Source organism: Petaurus breviceps, unplaced genomic scaffold, assembly GCF_028583685.1.
Source record: "Petaurus breviceps papuanus isolate PSGF00001 unplaced genomic scaffold, PetGlider_PUasm1.0 187, whole genome shotgun sequence".
NCBI classification, from domain to species: Eukaryota; Metazoa; Chordata; class Mammalia; order Diprotodontia; family Petauridae; genus Petaurus; species Petaurus breviceps.
The window spans coordinates 7,108,772-7,130,046 of record NW_027185799.1 but is presented as its reverse complement, the minus strand read 5'-3'; the positions used below and the strand labels follow the sequence as shown (position 1 = coordinate 7,130,046).

The 21,275-nt window shown below is 37.5% G+C and overlaps 2 long non-coding RNA genes across 12 annotated transcripts in view; one reads left to right on the top strand and one right to left on the bottom strand.

The window, feature by feature from the left end:
* LOC138163169 (uncharacterized) overlaps positions 1-4,494 on the top strand; it is a 58,801-nt gene extending 54,307 nt beyond the window's left edge. For all 10 annotated transcript variants that reach the window (XR_011168820.1, XR_011168821.1, XR_011168825.1 and 7 more), the window contains 2 exons: positions 2,946-3,098; positions 4,208-4,494. This is a non-coding gene — a long non-coding RNA (uncharacterized lncRNA). The remainder of the gene's footprint in view (positions 1-2,945; positions 3,099-4,207) is intronic.
* The window catches only part of LOC138163171 (uncharacterized), a 50,169-nt gene that overhangs the window by 10,787 nt on the left and 18,107 nt on the right, over positions 1-21,275 (bottom strand). For both annotated transcript variants that reach the window (XR_011168829.1, XR_011168830.1), the window contains one exon: positions 904-1,185. This is a non-coding gene — a long non-coding RNA (uncharacterized lncRNA). The remainder of the gene's footprint in view (positions 1-903; positions 1,186-21,275) is intronic.

Below are 21,275 nucleotides of genomic sequence, written 5' to 3'. Positions count from 1 at the left end.
TACCCCAAACAAACCATCCAAGGTTAGTCTGGCATGACCTGGCCTCAGTGAGGTGATGTTGGTGGGCTTTTGTGATAACTGCTTCCAGCTCTGAATGTTCACTACCTTTCACTTAAAAACACAGTCTAGGGTTTTGCTAGTAACTGAATTCAAGCTCACTGGCCTCAACACTAAAGAATGTAGCAACTTCTTTTTTTATGAAAATGGGGACAGTTATTCATTATCAATTGGACAACACCTTTGCCGTCCTTCGTGATTTCTCAAAGATTACTGACCGTGTTTTAGCAATTCCATTTCTCATCCTTTACATAAACAAGATACAGTGAACTCATCAACAGCAACTAAATGGTGTCATTACCGACCTAAATAACTTGTAAAGCAACTCTCTCTCATTTTTTTATTCTGTCCTTTCTGCTTGACAGAGAAAAAAAAAATCAGTTACCCAGCTTTGCCTTCTCTCCATTTTCATTTATCATCACCCCATCCACTCCAAGCAGTAGTTTTAGCCCTTTTTTGTTTTCTGAGCTTTGGTGCTCCTGATACCATACTTATGGGACCATCACACACACACACACACACACACACACACACAGTCATACACTCTCTTTTTCACACACACACAGTAACTCTCTCACTCTCTCTCTCACACACACAGAGCCACACACTCACACTCTCTCTCTCTCTCACACACACACATTCTCTCTCTTACACACACATACACACACAGTTACTCTAGGTTCCCTGCTAATTTTTACATCTTCTTTACCTATCTTATAAAAACATAAGTTATTTGATGAACTACCTTTGCATTTATATTGAAGACAGTTCCCTATTTTTCTCCTCATTAAAATTACTTCTCCTTTCTGTTTGAGAATTTTTTTCTTTTTAGAACTTTTTACTCACCCCTCTAGGGTTTACTTTCTTAGAAGAATTTTAAAGCATGGGATGAAAGATAAACAATGTCTGGCTTTCCTATCTTCTATTGCCAATTCTGAGTTCGAGATATTTTGTCACTCCAAGGTTTCCTTGATTTCCATCCTGAGCAATCAGTTCCTTCTTCTTGATAGAACTTAATGAAGAATTGAGCTTCACAATACTGATTCCTCCATCTTTGAAAGAATGACAATAATATTAAGACCCCTTCTCTTCTTCCCTCCTTCTCCTTGGCTTTTGATTTCTGCGCCTCTAAACCAGAGAGAACAAGAGAGATATTATACCGATCTGTAATGTAATTTGGATTGGAAAATTCAACTGAAAAACAAACAGTATATTAAGCACCTACCCTTGGGCAAACAAAAAGCAATTAAAAAAGACATTTCTTGTCCTCAAAGAGCTTCTGACCTAAGAGAAATAATTTAGTTTTTCTTCCTCCCTCTTTAATAGGCCTGATCACAACTTTTCAGGCAGCTAGATATTCATTATAGTTTTATAAAGATTAACTTATTAGTTGTGTGGTTAAGTAAATCAAGTTAAAATTCTATGTGACGAATTACTACTTCTAAAAAGGATCTCTTATTTTATGTCTTACAGTATTTTAGATTTGTTCACTTAGTCATGTGAATAGACAAAGCTTTATGTAACCAACAAGTCTTTATTATTCAGAATATCTAAAATTGACTGTGTAATAATGACTGTACTGTCATCTTTTTTTTCCCTTTAACAGTTTAATGAACAATGGAAAGAAGCACTTGTAGTTTGAAAGTTCTTCAGCAATTAATAATAGTTATTTATTGTGCCCAAGATTTTTTCCCCTTTGTTTTTTTAACTCTCCCCTCCATTCCCCTCCCTCCCCTTCCCTTCTCTTCTTTTATCTCCTTTTCACTTCCCAGAAGAACAGGATAAATTGAATAATCCAGTCCAACTGCCCTTTGGGAAGATGGATAAAGGAAGGAGAAATTAATGTAGAAGAGGGTATTCCTTTAAACTCTGAAACCTAGTGACAGTGGAGGGTAAGGAGAAAAGCATTAGGAGATATGCCACCAGAGTCCTGGGAGATAGAAGCTACAAATGATACTGGATAAATAAATAGATGAAGTTAAAAAAGTTTAATTTAAGTTTGATTTGCTAATCTATCTTTCTATTCACCCTTTTTAAAAATTGTATTTATAAATAATTTTACTTTTAAATGACACATACAAACACTTACATATATGGCAATCACAAAAGTGATTACAAATAAAAACAAAAGCAGTAAAAACAAAAACAAGTAGCAATTGTAGAACCCAAAAGAATTATGAAAAAACAACACAAGAGTTTATTAGGAATGATTGTTCATGAACCCCTATAATCTTGTTATTTACAGATTCATAAGAGAAAAGAAAGCTCTGTACCTAAATTTTTAAAAGATTGTTTTTATGTATTTAATTTAGCATGACTTTTATTTATTGTTTAATAGTATCTGCATTTGCATAGTTATAGTAAATGTGTATAGCTTTATTTGGTTATGTTTCCTTTACCTTGGATCATTTCATGTCTTTCCATATTTCTTTGTATGCTTTATTTACATTCATGATTCCTTCCAGTACAATACTATTCCACTCCAATCATTACTACAACTTATTCAGTTGTTCCAAAATCACTAAGCATATAGATTGCTTCCAATTTTTTTTCCTGCTATTGCAAATAGTGTTACTATAAATATTTTCTTTATAAAGATGGATCTTTTCTTCCTTGAACCTCCTTGGGATATAGACATGATAGTGGATATCTGTTCTCCTTTCCATGGTTGGGTAAAAATTGTTCTCCTTTCCAAGGTTGTGAAAGATGTGACTTCTCATTCTTGTCTAACTTTTTTATAATGTGACTTCGTTTGTTTTGATCTAGAGGGTGAAGATCACAGTTCAATCATAGTGCCTGTGCTGTAACTGAAAGATAGAGGAAGGATTTCCTTCCCCAGCTCTTTTGCAAAGGGCCAGGGAGTGTTTCTTTCTCTTCTATTTCCTCAGCCTTCTCAGTTTTAGGTGCCAGTTGTGGTCCCCACTAGCCCACAAGTTTGAGACATGGCATCCTTGGAGATAGGACTGCACACAAAATGTTGTAGCCAACCAGTCCTTCAGAGAACTTCTGAGAAGTCAAGATTCTTGTGACTGGAATCCAAGGTGGGTTATGAACTTGGGCCTGGGACTGTGCTCTATAGGAACTAATTTAAGCTATAAACCTAATTCCTCCACCCTAGAGACTGTGGGGGTGGATTGCCCTTCTCATGTGGTTGGGAAAGCAAGTTTGTATATTTGTGATTATATGTTTTGAAGTAAATATTTCTTTGTAAAAGCTAATCTTGCCAGTGACTAAACAGAATTAGGGTACAGGAAGTACCCCTCCAATTGGGTGAACAACAGCAGGAGGCTGGAGCCATTGGCAGAAAGCCTAGATATCCCAAATTTCTTCACACCTTCCTTCCTCCATTTGGGCTCCTGGAACATAGTGATGTTTATCATCTACAAGCGACTGAAACAGTCCCTGATGACTGCTTGCATTTCCCAGGAAGCTCCTTTCTGAGGCCTCTCCTGTTAGCTTTCTGTCTTACAGCCGTTCCCTTTGAGTCCACACTACATGCTGCACCCCCCTCCCACTTTCACCCTATCCCTCCCCTCCCCTGCCTCACCATGAAGAGCTCCCCATTCTCCTCTTAGAGTTAACCCCATTTAATGTTTTCCAGTCCCCTTCTTCTGCCATTGCAGCGTCACCCAGTTCTTAAGCTCCTTACTTGTAATAAAGCCAGACTAGAACCATCCCTCCCCCCCCCAAAAAAAAAAGAATACTGGAGAACCCTGGGGAAGAGGTGAAATGTAATTTATCTAGCCCCATTCAGCAAAGGCCAGAGCAGTCACTGTTAGACATCAATGGGTACAGAAGAGGTAATGGTTCCACTGTCACCAATGACAAGAATAATTTTCAGCAGAAACACTGCCTGATCTGTTCATTTCATTCCTTTTGTTGTCTTCTAGTTTCTATTAATGCTACATCTATAATCACCATTACTTCTCTGGATGTGTAATGGATACGTCAGGAAGCTCTTTGGTCCTGAACTAATGGCCTGTATGGAGGGGAAAGGACAGCAGAATGGACAAAAGAAATCTGAGAAATTTGATTTGAAATATGATATACATGTATATATAAAATATATATGCACATATATGTATGCAAACACACACACATATATGTATTGTACTTTCCATGTTTAGCTAACTCTTTTCTCTTCTTACAGGATGAACTCCAAGATACAACTGCAGGACCCTGCATACACTTATAACCCCTTGGTCTATTTCGTTTTGTGGTCTCAAACTTCATTCTCCATCAGTTTCCACTGTCCTCCCCTATACTCACTTTGATATCAAAGTAATTATCAAGGTTGATGTTGACCTAATTTGAAAAATCTAATCAAGAACTTCAGAGAATTTTTCTATACTTCATCTTCTGCAGGGAATGTTACCAATTACAAAAATAATAAAAATTGCTTTTTTTGTATGAAATAAAAATAAACCTCAGAGACAAGATCATTTTTGTACTAAACCAAATATTCTTCCAATAACAGACAACATAGCTAAGAAAAAATACAGAGAGTCACGAGTCATGATTGTGTGGCACAGAACCATACCAAGGAACAGAAATGTATGTGCATGAACATGTCTAATGAGTCTGATATGAGCTAAATAGGCCTTCTCTCTTTGTCCATTCTCTTTCTAGCACCAGTTAGCATTCGTGTCTTCTTATGAAACACAGATAGAACTCAGGAGGTTCACAACCCAACTAACTTGTTCCTCTGCAGATGTGAGTCAACACAACTAATATCATTAGGCTGGCAGAAACGTTTTCATCTAACTGACTTGAAGGACTGTATCTTTTCCTAAGAAATATTCGTCATAGTTAAGGGAGGGGAAGGGGAAGGTGGGAGTGGGCAGAGGCTCAAAGTTACAGAGCAACAAAAAATAATAAAGAGGAAAACAAACAGAAGGATGTTTCCTTTTATTTATGTATTCTCACTGTTAAAGTCCTGGTTTGGTTTGAACAAGCCTGACTGTTAACCCTTTGCCTGCCTTTAGGAGACTGCTTGACTTCTTGATTCCCAGAGAAACAAGTTCTGTCTTGGAAATCAAGAGACCTGAGTTTCAGTCCTGATTCTTTCTTTAACAGCATGATTTTGGTGGAGTTGCTTTACTGTTCTGGACCAGTAGAATGAGATTACTGGAAAGGATGATCTCTAGGGCCTCCTTGCATGCTAAAAGTCTATGATGATAAGAAAAATGGCATATTGGGTCTGTCATTTTGGAATATTTATATCCTCAGTGTCTATACAGTAATAGGTGCTTAATAAATGCTTGTTGATTGATGTTTACAACCTTTTCTAAAGAGATTCGATAAGAGCTAGCATTAATATGGGAACCTAGATGGCTCAGTGCCTGTTGTGCCTAGAATCAGGAAGACCTCAGTTCAGATCTGAACTCAGACACTTGCTGTGTGACCCTGAGCAAGTCACTTAACCTTATTTGCCTCAGTTCTTCTGTAAAATGAACTGGAGAAGGAAATGGCAACCACCTGCAGTACTTTTGCCAAGAAAACCCTGAATGCATCCACAAAGAGTCGGGCATGACTCAACAATAATAACAAAAATATTACTTTAAGCATTTACAATGTGCTTTACATTTGTCATTTCAGTTGATCTTCACCAGAACCCTGTGAAGTGAGGCTGAGTTCATGGCCAGCCCAGGATTACACAGCTAGTGTCTCAAGACAAGATTGGAATTCAAGTTTTCCTGAGCCCAAATCCAACAGTCTGTCTACTTAGCTACCCAGGAAATTGGGGCTAATCATTAATTATCATTAATTAATTATCATTAATTTACTACAGCCCACCTCTTGTATCACCTCTCTTAATGTTAGAGAAAGTATTTTGGTTTTAGTAATTTCATCCTTTCAAGACCTTGTACCTTTTGTGGAAGGACTCAAATTTTTGTTTTAAATGTGAATTTGAATAAGCAATCCCCCGATGATGTAGAACAAGGTCATGATCATCCCACTTCGCAGATGGGTAAACTGGAATGCTCAGAAGAGTTACTCCCTCCTCCCCTTCCTTCCTCCAAAGTTAGCCAGGGGCCGCCAGGACCAAGATCCTCCATCCCTTGCCAAATAGATAGCCAATCAGAGAGTACTGGTTGTTATTCCCAGATACTCTTAAAGAAAAGATTCTCAGTAGAACTCACAGTTCCCTTCTCTGGTCTCTCAGGGAATGGAAGATACTGATTTTCCTAACAGTGTTGCCATAGTTTACTTTAAGTTGTCAGCCCTGAAAATGAATCTAGTGTTTATTTGAAAAAGTGGCTCTAGGCAACAGCTTGCATGATGGTTGGATTTGCCAGGGATTGTTTTTATTTTGTATGTATGCCCTTCAGACTTTGCTCATATTCAATCAGTTTGAGACCTGCTCCTATTGCCGTGTTGCAGCTACTCCAAAAAAGCTTTGACCCTCTTGGTGTGGTTATGATGTCTGGACCTTGCCAGTATCATGTCCTAGTCGACTCAGTTGTTTTTTCGGGATGTGGCCTCCATTAACCCTCTTTGATTGACACATTTGTAGCATGGGATATTTAGAATCAGAAAAAACTGTGATGAAATTCATGCTCTTCAACTTACTACCTATTTGTAAAATGAGAAAGCTAGACTATATGATCACTAAGGTCCCTTCAGAGCCAGCAGTTCTTAATTTTTTTGTTGGTTGGTTTGTTTTTTATCGATAGAGCATTGGACCTAGAGTCAGGAACAAATCCAACCTGAGATGCTTACTATCTGTGTGACCCTGGGCAAGTCATTTAACCTCTATTTGCCTCAGTTTCCTTATCTGTAAAGTGGACATAACAGTAGCATCTACTTTCCAGGGTTGCCATGAGAATCAAATGAGATAATAATTGTAATTTGTGTGTTTGCTTAGCACATAATAAATGTTATATAAATGCTGTCTGGTAGTAGGAGTAGTATTATGGATTCCTGTGGCAGTCTAGTGAGGCACAGGGTCCCTTTCTCAAATGTTTTTAAATGTGTAAAATGTACAGGCTTACAAAGGAAACTGATTATATTGAAATGAAGATATATTTTCTTTCCCCTTCAAGTTCACAAATTCCCCTGTCCCCCCAAATCTTTCCAAAGACCCTAGGTTAAGAAACTCTTATCCTAGGATTCCAGAGTATCTTTGGACTAAAAAGTCAGGAAGCTGCCCCTGAGGGCTATGATTAGATTTGGCACATTCCCTATAGCTTGAAAAGGAGGTCTAAGGAGTGGTATAGACAGTCATTTGTCAGAATTTCAAAAAGGCCAGTCTCTCCTCCTCCTTCTACTTTATAATCCTATTGCTGAGATAAGAGATTCCAGAGATAGAGAGGCATCCATTATAAGCAATGAGACTTTACCCACTTTTAACCCCACTTTTAACCCATCAATAGCCTAAGAGAGAGGAAAAAAAAAGGTCTTATCAGTCATTTCTGTGTTATTGAGAAGTAATGTTTCTACTCCTTAGGGAGCCAGGGATTGGAGAGGGGGACAGAGGAGGAGACCTGAAGGAATTGGAGAAGATAGGAGGGATCACAGAGAAGAGAAAAGGCCCGAGAGAATAATAATAAATAACAGTAACAAAGCTAGCACTTACATGGAACTTAAAGATTTGGAAAGCACTTTATATACTTTAAATAATTTGATTTGGAAGGCTTGAATTACCTCCCACCCTCCCCCTCCCCACTCCTCTCAAACAATTTTGCCCAGGGTCTTGTCAGATATTTTTATTCCTTTTCTTCTGGCATCTTGGTGCCCAAAGATCTATTCTTCAGGTAGGGAAACCCCGAGTTTAAAACCTGCTTTAGATAAATAACAAGTATCTGTGACCCTGGGTCATTCAACCTTTCTTAGCCTCTAAGTATAGAGGCTGTTTTTCCATGATAAAATATGGGATATAATTGTACCCATTTAGCAGGGAACTAGGTAGTGTCCTAGATAGAGTGCTAGGCCTGGAGTCAGGAAGACCTGAGTTCAAATTTGACCTCATACACTCATTACCTGTGTGATCCTGGGCAAGTTACTTAGCTCTGTTTGTCTCAGTTTCTTCATCTGTAAAATGAGCTGGAGAAGGAAATGGCAAATCACTCCAGTATCTTTGCCAAGAAAACCCCAAAAGAGGGTCACAAAGAGTTAGACACAACTGAAACAAGTGAACAATAACAACAACAAAATGCAGCAGGGGGTGTCATGGGGTTCAAATGAGATACTGTGCAAAGTGAATTGCAGTCTTCAAATCTCTATCAATGTTAGCCATGATTAGTTTCTTGCTATAGGGCATCTAAAGAGAAGAGAGATTTGGCAGCAGCAGATTGAACCAATAAATGAAGCCAGTAGAACAATTAGACAATCAAATTCAAGATGGTCAGAGAGAAGGGATGTGTGGAAAGGGGAAGGATGTCCTTGGCCTCCTGGTCTGTGGCTTCCACATCTGTTTCTGAAAACATTTGCCAGGCTATGGAGGTGCTGAATTTCCATTTGCCAGAAGTCAGAGGTGATAGAGTGAGGGAGGTCCGTGTATAATTGATCCCCCTGTAGAGTTTTTTACTGCTCACCCTGCTGAGCTCAGTGAACATGCTGTCTCATGCTGCTTCAGAGCAGCTGATGCCTAACTGTAATTATACTTGTACTATTTGCTAAATAAACAACAGACCCTGATGACTCACGGTTGCTGGGCACTTAAGAAAAAAAAAGACTTTCTTAACCTAGAAGGTTTAAAAAAAAGAAGCCAGGAAACTACAGTATGAAAAACCAGGAAGCTGCCAACTCTCTCATTCAGACGTCAGGATTTTTTTTTTCTCCCTTTGCTGTGGGTTTGGATTATGGGGATGATATGGACATGCTGTCAATCCATCAGTGAATGAACAGTTCATGATGGGAGCCTACTATATACTCACACTTTGGAGGACACTCAGAAGCAGAAGAACTGGCACCTTCCCACAAAGAAGAGACAATTCAGAGGGAGGTATGGATTGTAATCGTTGTAGGGTGCAGAGAAGGGGGAGACCGATGAAGGCTAGAACAGTCAGGGAGGGCTTCTCGGAGGAGATGGCAAGGTAGGTGGGACTTTGGAAGGTAGATAGGGTTTGGATAAATGATCAGAATGGAGGCAAGTTGAACAACAGGAGTGAGTAATGATCATGGTAAGTATGAGTAATGATACTGATAGCTGATGTGAACAATGATGATGACTATCATGATTATGACAGACAATTTATCTAGTGCCTTTTGAACTGAGAAGAGCTTTATAAACAATATTGCATTTGATTTTATTGGAGAGAAGCAAAGTGCCAAGGCAGGCATGAGTAAGAGGTATTCATGAAACAGACAAATTAAGAGTCAACTCAATATACTCAAAAGGGCTGTGGACCTAGTGTCATACAGGAAAGACCTGTGTCAGAATCCTGCTGCTGACACGTGATGACTGTGTGACCACACATTAGTTGCTGGGCAATTTCCTCATCTATAAAATGGGGATTATCCAACCTTCACAGAGTTGTTGTGAGGATGAGATGAAATGATATATGTAAAGTGCTTTGAAAACCTTAAAGTATTAGGTAAATATGAGTGATGATTATTATCTTTAAAATAAGAGGATTGGGCTAAGATAGTCTTTAAGGGCCCTTCCAGTTATAAATCCTGTAGATCTCTTGTATACTTTTTACCCCTTTGGTTGAGAAATCTTCCTAATGTACCACTTTTTTTTCTTGTTTTAATATAATGTTTATTTTTCTCCCAATTACATGTAAAAATGATTTTTAATTTTTTTTGCCCTAAGTTTTGAGTTCCATATTATACTCCTCCCTCCATCCCCTTTCTCCATCCCTAAGATGGTAAGTAATTCAATATAGCTTATACAGGTGCAATCATGTAAAACACTAATTTACCACTTGTATCATACCATACTTATATTCAAAAACCTTCAGTCACCTCCTATGAATCTCCAAATAAAATATAGAATCCTTAAACTATCACTGAAGGCCCTCAACAATTTAGCTCCAAACTACCCTTTCCAGCTCCTTTCCATGTACTTTTTTTTACCAAAAAATAAATAAATAAACAATAAAAGATTATCCACCATGTGTAATAGCATCCATGAGTAATATCTTTATACCTTTGGCACAATCCATTCTCCAGGCCTGGAATAGTTACTTTTAGGACCCTTCCTTTCTTTAAATTGATTTCATACAACAAAGATATATCAAATATCTACTATGTAGAAGGTACACAATGCACTACTATTTTATTAAACACCTACTATGTTAAAGGGACCTCTTAAGGATTATGGCACAATGAAAAGCATCATTGTATGGTAGAAAAAAGCATCGTTTTATAAGTCAAATCAAGACCTGGGTTAAACTCTCACTTTTTAGATGGATTAGTTAGTTATATAACTATGGGCGAATCATTTAAGTTCTCTGAATTTTCTTATATAATACCTCTACCTACCTCATGGAATTTTTGTTGTGGTTTTGTGTTTTGATCTTGACCTGGGATTTCATCAGTGGGGGAAACTCCCTCTGTCAAAACAGATGAGCAGCTATGCTGTAACTTAGAGACTTAAGGACCCTGAGTGGTGGAGGGTCAGAGAGGCTTTATGTGTTAGAAGTGGGATGTGAACCAGGTATTTCTGACTTGAAGGCCAACTACCCATTTACTACACCACACGGCCACCTGGAGTTCCCAATGCCAGTGAAATCATAGTTCTAATCCCCAAATCAAAATGAAAGTCATTCAAGGACTATAGAAACACGAGTTACTTTCATAATTGTTGTTACTGTTGTGAAGAGTTTTGCAAAACTTGAAGCATCAGATAAATATGAATTAATTTTTATTATTATGGTTGTTATTATGGGCAGGAACTTTCCTTTGCCTCTTTTTGTATCCCCAAGTGCGTAGGACAGTGCCTGGATCATAGTGGGTGCTTAATAAAGATTTTATTATTATGATTATCATTATTATTGAAAACTAAGTCCAAATACATTCTGAGGTAAAAATTAGGGAGGAGAGACTTTTCACCTATCCAGACTTCTTTTAATTCTGTGCTTTATTTTGTATTTTAGTTCCTGATCACAATCCAGCTGTAATTCTAAAGATTTTTTTTCTGCCACAGACATCATAGTTTCCTATGATTCTCCAAGTTCTAGAGTTTATTATGTAAACCAAGCTTCACAGTAAATACCTTTCAGTGCTCTACTGGCAGTTTTAATGCAATTTATCTCCCTTGGCTTATACTCAATCAATCAACAAACATTTAAATACAAGCAAAAACAAAAACAATCCCTGCCCTCTAGGAGGATCCAGTCTAATGGGGGGAGAGGCCATTGTAGGTAAAATGATTAATTATTGAATTGTAAGAAAATTATTGACCGATTATTTGAGTATGGCTTCGCATGATAAGACTTATATTTCTTAGAGACCAGGCTAATTTAATGCCTAACTCAGGATCCCAGGTCATGTCAATCCCAGAAAACTTTAACAGACCCCAAAATTGAAGCTTGGAAGTTCCAGTTAATTTCTAATTTCCTGAGAAGTACATTTTGATTAATCTATGTGAAGCGATTAAACTATGTGCCTTGTTTGGAAACTTATTTTGTATTAACCAATCAAATGACTATTTCTTTGCTCCTTCGTTTGAAACCTATAGAATGTGTAACTCTTAGAGGTGTGGGGCAGGGATAAGAAGAGCATTGAGCAAGCCATCTATTTTGATTCTCCCCTCTCCTGAATGACTTAATAACCTTCTTTCTAAATTTCTTCAGTTTTGGGTTTTGCTTTCAGTCAACAACATGTAAAAAGGAGTTAAAAAGGTGAGGGGGGAAGGAAGGGAAAAGTAAGAGATACCTACTTGGGGAGCAGGGAGGATAGTGTAGTGACAAAATCCAGAAAGTTAAGATTCATTTAATGAGTACCATAAAGATACAGCATCCTAACTGATCACTCTAATATGCATCCAAGTCTGGACTGTTTTCCACAAATTATCCACTAGGAGTATCTCCTATTCTCTCAGAAATTGAAATTTGCATCATAACCAAAGGAGATATGATCTGAGATCTGGAGAGACATTTTTTCTTAATTCATATCTTTTGATAACTGGATTTCGATATGTTTGGTTGCCTTTGTAATCTAATGTGCTTTATTTTATGTATTTAAAGACATTACTTTGAGTTGTCCATAGATTTCACCAGGCTTCTAAAGATATCCAAGACACACAAAAAAAAGAGTAAGAACCTCTGGTACAGAAAGATATAAAAAGGGTTGCTCAGGGAAGGCATATCATTGTATTTGCAAATTCCCAAATATTTGGCGGAGGAAATCTGTTTCTAATTTGCACATCTATCTCTCAGAGGCTTGGAGTGGACGCGCTCACTCTCTGAACTGTTCTGAGTGCCAACTTGGCCTGGGTCAGTGTGATATAAATCAAGACAGACGACCTAAGGAAAATTAAATGGAAACATGCTTATGTTTTCCTCCCCCTGATCAGATAGCTGCTGTCCCTCTGGATGGCAAGCAATGGACTCAAATGGAATTTGTCAGAATTGGCAACTGAGAGGCATTGCTTTATCCAACAGGCTTGTTTAAACTCCACATGACAACGGTTAGGCTTGTAGTAGGGAGCAGTGCTTGGTCTGGAACCCTGGCATCTTTTGAACTTCTATTTGAACAGCAGAGACAAATCCATGCATCCCTTACTTTATGCCTTCAGCATACTCATGGAAAGTTATATTCACTAATTTAGCAAGCATTTATTTATTGTAGCACCTACCATGTACAAGGACCTATACATATCAATCATAATTTATAAACACACGTGGACAATTCAGTATTTAAAGCAGGAGTTCTTAACTTAAGGTTTGTGAATTTTTTGAAAAATATTTTGAAAACTGTATTTGTATTGAAAATTGTATTTTAGTACAACTGGTTTACTTTGTAATCCTATGTATTTTAGTTTATACATTTAAGAACATTATTCTAAGAAGGGGGCCATGGGCTTCACTGGACTGCCAGAATGGTCCATGAAACATAAAAGGTTAAGAACCTCTGATCTAAAAGGACCTTGGGGCAGATTGTTTTGTAAACCTGATGAAGCTATGTCTTCCTTATTTGCTTTAATAGTAATTCATGATTGTCTGATGAAGTTATCCTATTTCAACATGTATTATAATTATTTCTGTTCCTATCTAATTCCTCTATTTAGATCAGAGGTATCAAATTTGTTGCCTGAAGCAGGCCAACAAAACTCCCCAGTGAAACCCAAACCAGATTAAAATGTAATTAGAAAATGTTTAACAAAATAAATAAAATTACCCATCAATTTGGGGAATGGCTGAACAAGTTGTGGCATATGAATGTGATGGAAAACTACTGTGCTATAAAAAATGATGAGTTTGATGATCTTAGAAAAAACATAGGTAGACTTGCACAAAATAATGAAGAATGAAATGGGAAGAGCCAAGAAAATGTTATAGACAGTAACAGCACAATATTGTTTTGAGAACAGCTCTGAGTGAATACGTCATTTTGACTATTATAAATACCCAAATTAACTACAAAGGACATATGAAGGAAGATTCTATCAATATTCAGAGAAAGAACTAATAAAGAAAAATATGCATAGAATCATTTTACATACATATACACATTTGTGTTTAATGGTAGCCCATTCTAGAAAAGGGAAATGTGTTGGAGGGGGGGAAGAAAAAAAGGAAAAAGAAAAAAATGAAATTTATATGATAAATTTATTATATATTTAAAAGGAATAGTAAGTTATACATAATAGATTTGCAGTTTTATAGGCAATCTTTTTTTTGTTATACTATGTTATATAATTGTTTGCTTTATCCTATACATTAAAAATAAAATTTAAAAATACAACATAGTTATGGTTTTCCAAATTAATATGTGGCCCATTTCTATTTTAGTCTGATTCCACTGATTCAAACTATAAGCTTCTTGAAAGCAGGAGGTAAGTAGTATTCATCTTTACCTCTTTTCTTGTGGCTAGTATGTGACATTGTGCAGTCAATACTAAGTAAATGTGTTTCAAATGTATAGAATAGACTAGAATAAAGAATCCTTGTTTAGTGTAAGAATTGCTCCTTCATTTATCTGTTTTTTAAAATTTGTGTGTATTGGATTTCCTTAGATTGGTGGTTCCTCTATATTTGTTCTTTTTTTCTTTCACAAGAAAAGAAAAATCTTTCAGACTCAGGGTTGACAGGTTCCTAAACCTGGAGGGACCATAAATTAAATGTAATAAACATTTCTCAAGTTCCTACAGTGTGGAAAATACTGGGCTCAGTGCTGGTGATATGAAGACAAAAAGACAACAGTTTTTGCTGTCAATTAGCTTTCAATCCAAAAGTGAGGGGGAGGCACAATGTTCCCAAATAAGGGTAACGCAAAGTAGACTGAGATGGGAGAGATCTGGAGAGATCCATATAAATGGATAGGAGGGGACAGGAGTAAGGAACCTGTGGCCTCAAGGTCACACGACTGAGCCCAAGTCTGTGAAGTTTGGATTCAGTCAAAGGCTCACACTTGAGGACCTAGAGGTCCACATGTGGTCTTGAGGTTGTAGGTTCCCCACCCCTGAAGGAAATGTGAGGAGGAAGAGATCATGTTCAACTGAGAGAATAAATAAAAGCATGATGGAAGAGGTGGGACCTAAGAGAACAATTTTAACAGGTGGAGAGGAGGGTTGGTTGTGTTTCAAATATAAGAGAAAGCTTGGATAAATACATAGAGGTGGGAGAATGCAGGATGAAATTAGGGAACAATTAGTAGCCCAATCTGGCTAGAACATCAGGTACATGAAAGGGAGTCATGTCTAATAACCTAGGAAAGGTAGTCTGGATTTTGATTGTGAAAGATCTTGGATGTCATTCTAAGGCATTGGTATTTTATCCTGCATCCACTGGGGAGCCACTGGAAGTTTCTGAGCACGAAAGTGGCATGATGAGAACTATGCATTAGGATGTAAAGGAGAGCTTAGAAGAGGAGAGACTTGAATCCAGCAAATCAGATATGAAGCTCAATAGAAGAAGGCATTTACTAACAATGAATGCCTCCTAAATGTGAGTAGGGCTTCCAAGTGAGGAAGTGTGATGTAAGTCTTCAAACAAAGGCCAGATGACTACTTATCAGAGGTGTTGCAGAGGGCAATCTCATTCACATTCAGATAGAGGTTGAACTGAATCTACTCTCGGATCCCTTCTGCTCTGATATAAGAAATTCGGTTTTTTAAGCATTAAGTTTTGTAACTTAAGCTTTTCTGGAAGTCCAGAAAGAGGTGACAGTCCCATAGAACCCTCTCCCTAGATCTGAACACTGCCTCACTTTCAAAGTGCAGCCTCTATTATTGTTAGGAAGCTAGCCCATTAATTGTCTCATTAGTGGACTCTGGTAGCACAGGTGGTCAGGGATAAAGTTTGTCTTGCAGGCTGGTGCCCAAGACATTAGCTATACTGAAATTCTATTCTACCTAAAGTCTTGAGGAATCAGGAGGGGGCTTGACTAGCTCTATACCACAAAGAGCAAGATGTTTGAAACCACATCTGGAAGCTCCCCAGGATGTGTCAAAGATAATGAGGATCTAATGTTGAGGAGGAGGGATTGAAGGAGTCATAGGATTCCAAGGTAAATTAATGTGTGTTTGTTTTTCTTTTCCCATTCTCTGTACATCCATGGCACCATTGTTGTGCTTGATAGGATCTCCTCTCATTCTGGGTCTTTGCCACTGCTTCTGCCTATACACTTAACATTTTCCAAACAAACTATTACTTGGCCATGTGGATACTGCAAGAGAAGGAACATTGCAGGGAACGTTGTAGACGCAATTACTCTTTCGGGAGAGGAGTTGGATAAGATGCACTCTCAAGATCCTTTCCAACTCAAAGATCTTGTTATAACTAGCAACCTTACTGAGCAGAGCTGGGTAATCTGCTATAGTAGAGGTGATTTTTTTAAGGAAATTTAGAAACGGTTTAGGTTGATGGAATTGGAATAGGTAGAATGGGTAGAATGAAACTACAACTAGAAGAATGAGGGGTATTTGGGACATTTTGGAAAGAAAAGAGAAGGAAGGAAAATGAAGGGGAAGAAAGAGGAGAGGAGGGGAGAAGATTCCAGACTGAATGGCAAGAGTAAAAGAGGCACAGGTAGAAATACATATGTTGGGTGCATGGAATGGTGAACCTGTCCTAACTAGAGTAGAATCTCAGTTTGGGAAATAATGTGGGATAAAATTAGGCTGATAAAGAGGTAACAAAATTCAGGGCCTTGAATGCCTTACTGGGAAATTTGAACTTGATTCATCTGAGATTAAGGAACCATTTTTGAGTAAGACCTCCTACTCCAATTTTTAAATTTGTTCTCTTCAAGTAATGCATGCCTATTCCAAACAGTAATGACTTCTCCCCTTAGATTTCACATATTCCTTTATCCTGAACCTTTCAAATGCACTTTTTTATGCAGTATTAATTTGCATTCAGTTCAATACTATAAACATATCTATACCTATGTGTTAGCAATTTTAACATTTAGGTGGGGGGTCAATTTTACACAGACTAATAAATGCGTAGCAATTTCAGGAAGTGTGGGTGAGTATTGATGAATAGGGGAATCAAGAAAGGCTGATCACAGAGTTGAATTTAGAAGGGTACTAGGATCCATAAGAGCATGGAGTATGACTTATCTAAACTTTGTATCTTATTTGTGCCTAGCAGAGTGCTTTGCCCATAGTAGGAAGTTAATAAGTGTTTATTTTCATATTCATTTTTGGATGATACTATGTAGGCTTCTTTAAACAATCAGGATTTTATAGCGTAATATGTTGCCTGAAATCAATAATTGTCTTAAGAAGCATGTTACTAATGAGGTAAGTATGCTGGGAGGATTCTTTAGAGGATAGACAGCAAGGTCTATAAGCTGGTTGAATTGGTTAATGAGACCTGGGTGACTTTCCATGAACAGTATTCACACTGCTAAGTGACGCTTTGTTTGGGAAAATTCTGCCGGTAAAGGAAGGATCAGTGCCAATGCCTTGGTGAGGATAGCTTAGCAAATGTAATGATGCCAAGGATGTACAGATAAGGGAAATCCAATAAAGAAAAAAAAGACACGTTAATTTACCTTAGAAAAACAATACCACAATTTCCTCAGCCCCTCTCCTTCAATTTTAGTTCCTCATTATCTTTGACATGTTCTGGGGATCTTCCAGATGTCGTTTGTAGCTTGTAACATACTTAGTCCTATGTGATGCAGAGTGTTAGTGAAGCCCTCCATGACTGTTTAGGTTTTGGGTAGGGTAAAGTATATAGTGAATGTCTCAGCCACCAGATTTCATCACTGGCTATCAAGCTGGTCTGACTAATGAGATGACACAGTGTCATGGCTTATTTATTAGCTCACCAATATATAATGATGAGATATGTTTCACAAGGAAATAGGGGGAAAGAGGAAATGACCTTTTCTGGATAGAATGTTGGATTTAGAGCCAGAAAGACCTTTAGATATGGCCTCTGACGCATTGTGTGACCATGTGTAAACTCGTTCTTCTCAAATCTGTTTCCTCATCTATAAAATGTGAACGAGACTGATAGAACCAACCTTACAGAATAATTTAAATGAGATGATGTATATAACTATATAAATGTCAATTGTAATTATTGTTGCCTTTCTAGGGACTTAGGAAAAATACTCTTAGGACCAGTGGTGTCAACCCCAAACTTCAGTCAGAGGACATAGGGATAGTGGAGCTACAAGACAATTGAATAGGTAATGAGACTGCAGCATGTAACCCCCTGTAAGAGGAGAGTGCAAGACCAGAACATCAATAATGTGAACCAACTCAGAAAACTTGGGAGTGTGATGTGGGTCTGCCTTTTGCAGAGATAGGAACCAATAAAGAGGAGATTTTCTTCTCATTACTTTTTGGCATCCCTTTTCACCCCTGATCTTATTAGGAAAGCTTCTAGCTTATCTCCATTGCATATAATGTTTGCTGATGGTTTTAGATAGATGCTGCTTATTGTCTTAAGTAACGCTCCCTTTATTCCTATGCTCTCTAGTGCTTTTAATAGGAATAGGTGCTGTATTTTGTCAAAAGCTTTTTCTGCAGCTATTAATCATATGATTTCTGTTAGTTTTGTTATTGATATGGTCAATTATACTGATAGTTTTCCTAATATTGGACCAGCCCTACGTTCCTGGTATATATCCCACCTGGTCATAATGTATTATCCTGGTGATAAATTGCTGTAATCTCTTTACTAACATTTTATTTAAATTTTTTTGCATCAATATTCATTAGGGAAATTGGTCTATAATTTTCTTCCTCTGTTTTGGCTCTTCCTGATTTAGATACCAGCACCATATTTGTGTTATAAAAAATGAATTTGCTAGGACAGCTTCTTCGTCCACTTTTCCAAATAGTTCATATAGTAATGGAAGCAATTGCTCTTTAAATGTTTTGGTAGAATTCACTTGCAAATGCATCTGGCTCTGGAGATTTTTTTCTTAAGGAGTTTGTTGAGATGGTTTATTCAATTTTTTTTTCCTAAAATTGGGCTATTTAAGCATTTTATTTCCTCTTTTATTAATCTGGGCAATTTATATTTTTGCAAATATTCATCTCTTTCACTTAGATTGTCAGATTTATTGGCATACAGTTGGACAAAATATCTCCTAATCATTGCTTTAATTTCCTCTTCATCAGTGGTGAATTCACCCTTTTCATTTTTTATACTGCTAATTCAGTTTTCTTCTTTCCCTCTTTTCGAATCAAACTAATGAAAGGTTTATCTATTTTATGGGTTTTTCATAAAAATAATCAACAACCTGAATCACAGAAATTTCTACAGTACCAAAAAGAGTATTATCCAAATTTCTCCCTTTTCCTGGCCCAGAAATTGTTTACATTTGTTTTAGTTAGTACCTTGAGGCAGTGTGTGTGCTAACATGCTGTCCTGGGAGGCAGGAAGAGCTGGGTTCTAATCCTGACATTTCTACTTATGCAGTCATGGTAACGTCACTTGCCCTTCCTGAGCTTGAGGTAATTCCCTAGAACTGGTAAGTTAAAAATGGTTTGTGAGTTGTGTGGGCATAATTCCCTCCTACAGGGAATAAATAATAAGATGGCTAACACTTATATAAGTTCTTTGAGGTTTGCAAAGCAGTTTACTCATCTTACTTGATTTTCATTAACAATCCTGGTGAGGTAAGAGGTATTATCATTTCCATTTTACAAATGAGGAAACTGATGCTAAGGGAGGCTACCCAGAGTCACATAACTACTAAATATCCAAGACAGTATTTGGACTTAGATACGTCATGACTCCAAGTCCAAGACTCTATCTACAATACAAAGCTATTTCCCAAGAAATCACAGATCCTTGCCATAGGCGGAGGAAACCTTTGACATATTGTCCTAAAGCCTAGGCCAAATGCATCTACAAATTTTTTGAGGCCAGATTGCTCTGAAGCACTAAACCAGAAATTTAAACAATTCCAAATGCTGACTAGTCACATGGAACATAAAACTGACATGAGGTGTGAGCCACTGTCAGCTGAAAAAACTAACTAAAATCATAGGATCTCAGCTGGAAGAGACCTGAGGGACCATCTAATGCAACTTCCTCATTTTGCACATGAATAAACTGGGACCTGGACAGGGGAGGGACTTGCCTAAGGTCACACAGCTGGTCATCAGAGGCAAAACAAGAATCCTGGTCTCCCCAGTACTAGTCCATCATCTAGTGGTCTTTCTATCCCTAAAAGCAAACGAAACTAGCCATGCATGACCCAATGTGCTGACTGAGCCAAGATGAATATGCTATATATACAAACTAAGGAAAGGCAGATGGGGGATCAACAAATCACTTAATAACTATGTAAGGCATTTCTGGTCTGGATTCAGGACAGCAGGGACAAAGTGCTCTCCAATATCAAATAGCTAAATTCTGTGCAAGTCGGATCCTGTCTTTGTTTTATTTATTTTAGGGTTTTTTTTTCCATCTTCATTTATTTCCATCCACTGTCCAAATCAGTCCAAATGTTTCATGCAAATGTATTTCATTCTTGGAATCATTAAGTGGGATTCACAAGATTTTTAAATATTTTAAATACATCCTGCTTTTAATTTAAACAACATTTACTACATGCCTACTCCTAAGCAGTTCTATTATCAGTCACACTTTTTTTTTTCTTCTATCTTCTATCAGTATATTCATTGCATTTTGTCTTTAATTCCAACTCACTAGTCAAAATTCAAATTCTTAAAGATTTACATTTAATGGAATATGAAAGCAAAATTCTATAATACCTTAGCCAAGGTGCTGGCATTGCTTTCACATGCTTTCCAAAGAACACAGGCAGCCAAGTTTATTGAATTCATGTATATTTTTTTTCTCTTTCACAAAGAAATGCAGCTAAACCCCAGTTTCATCTGTTCATTCTCAATGAATGAATAAGATCCAAGATTATTATTCTGATATTGCTATTCATGGATTCTGTTCTGTATTCACTTTTGGCAAGCCAGGTGCCTTCCATACTCAGAATAAAATCAGAGATAACTGTTTGGAGCCAGCATGCAAGAGAGTAACACCAAATCAAGAGAGCAAAAAAGATTTACACTATATGTTGTCAAGAGAGTTATTTAGTATTCTAAACAACCGCCTAATCATTATCAAAACTTCTATGAAATCTCTCCCAACAGTTCCCTTTAGTAAATCCTTAGTTAGTGAATTATGGGACACCAAGGAGGAATTATTATCTGACCTGGCATATATAGTCCTTAAACTGAGCCAGCTCTCAGTAATTCTGTGGGAGGCTCTTTTTAAAAATGTCCCTTTTGCCTTGCTACAGAATTCTGGGTTCTGGGGTATAGAAGGGAGTGAAGGCTGAAACAGATACAGTCATGGATCCCCAGCAATTCATCTCCATCCCCATACATTGCAAAAGCCAAAATGGGAGGGGAAAAGTGGTAGTTGAGAAAGAAGTTAGAAGAATCCAATGCCCCGAATTTTTATAGACAGCAGGGACTGTTTTTGCCTTTCTTTGTATTGCCAATACCTAATACAGTGTCTGGCACATAGTAGGTGCTTAATAAATGCTCATTAACTGAATGATGTAAGGTCACAGAAGAGATTCTGGTTGGTTCTAGGGTCATGGAGAACTCACTCAGGGCAAGCTCTCACATGGTGGTCAGAAGAAGCAATACAAGGACACTCTCAAGG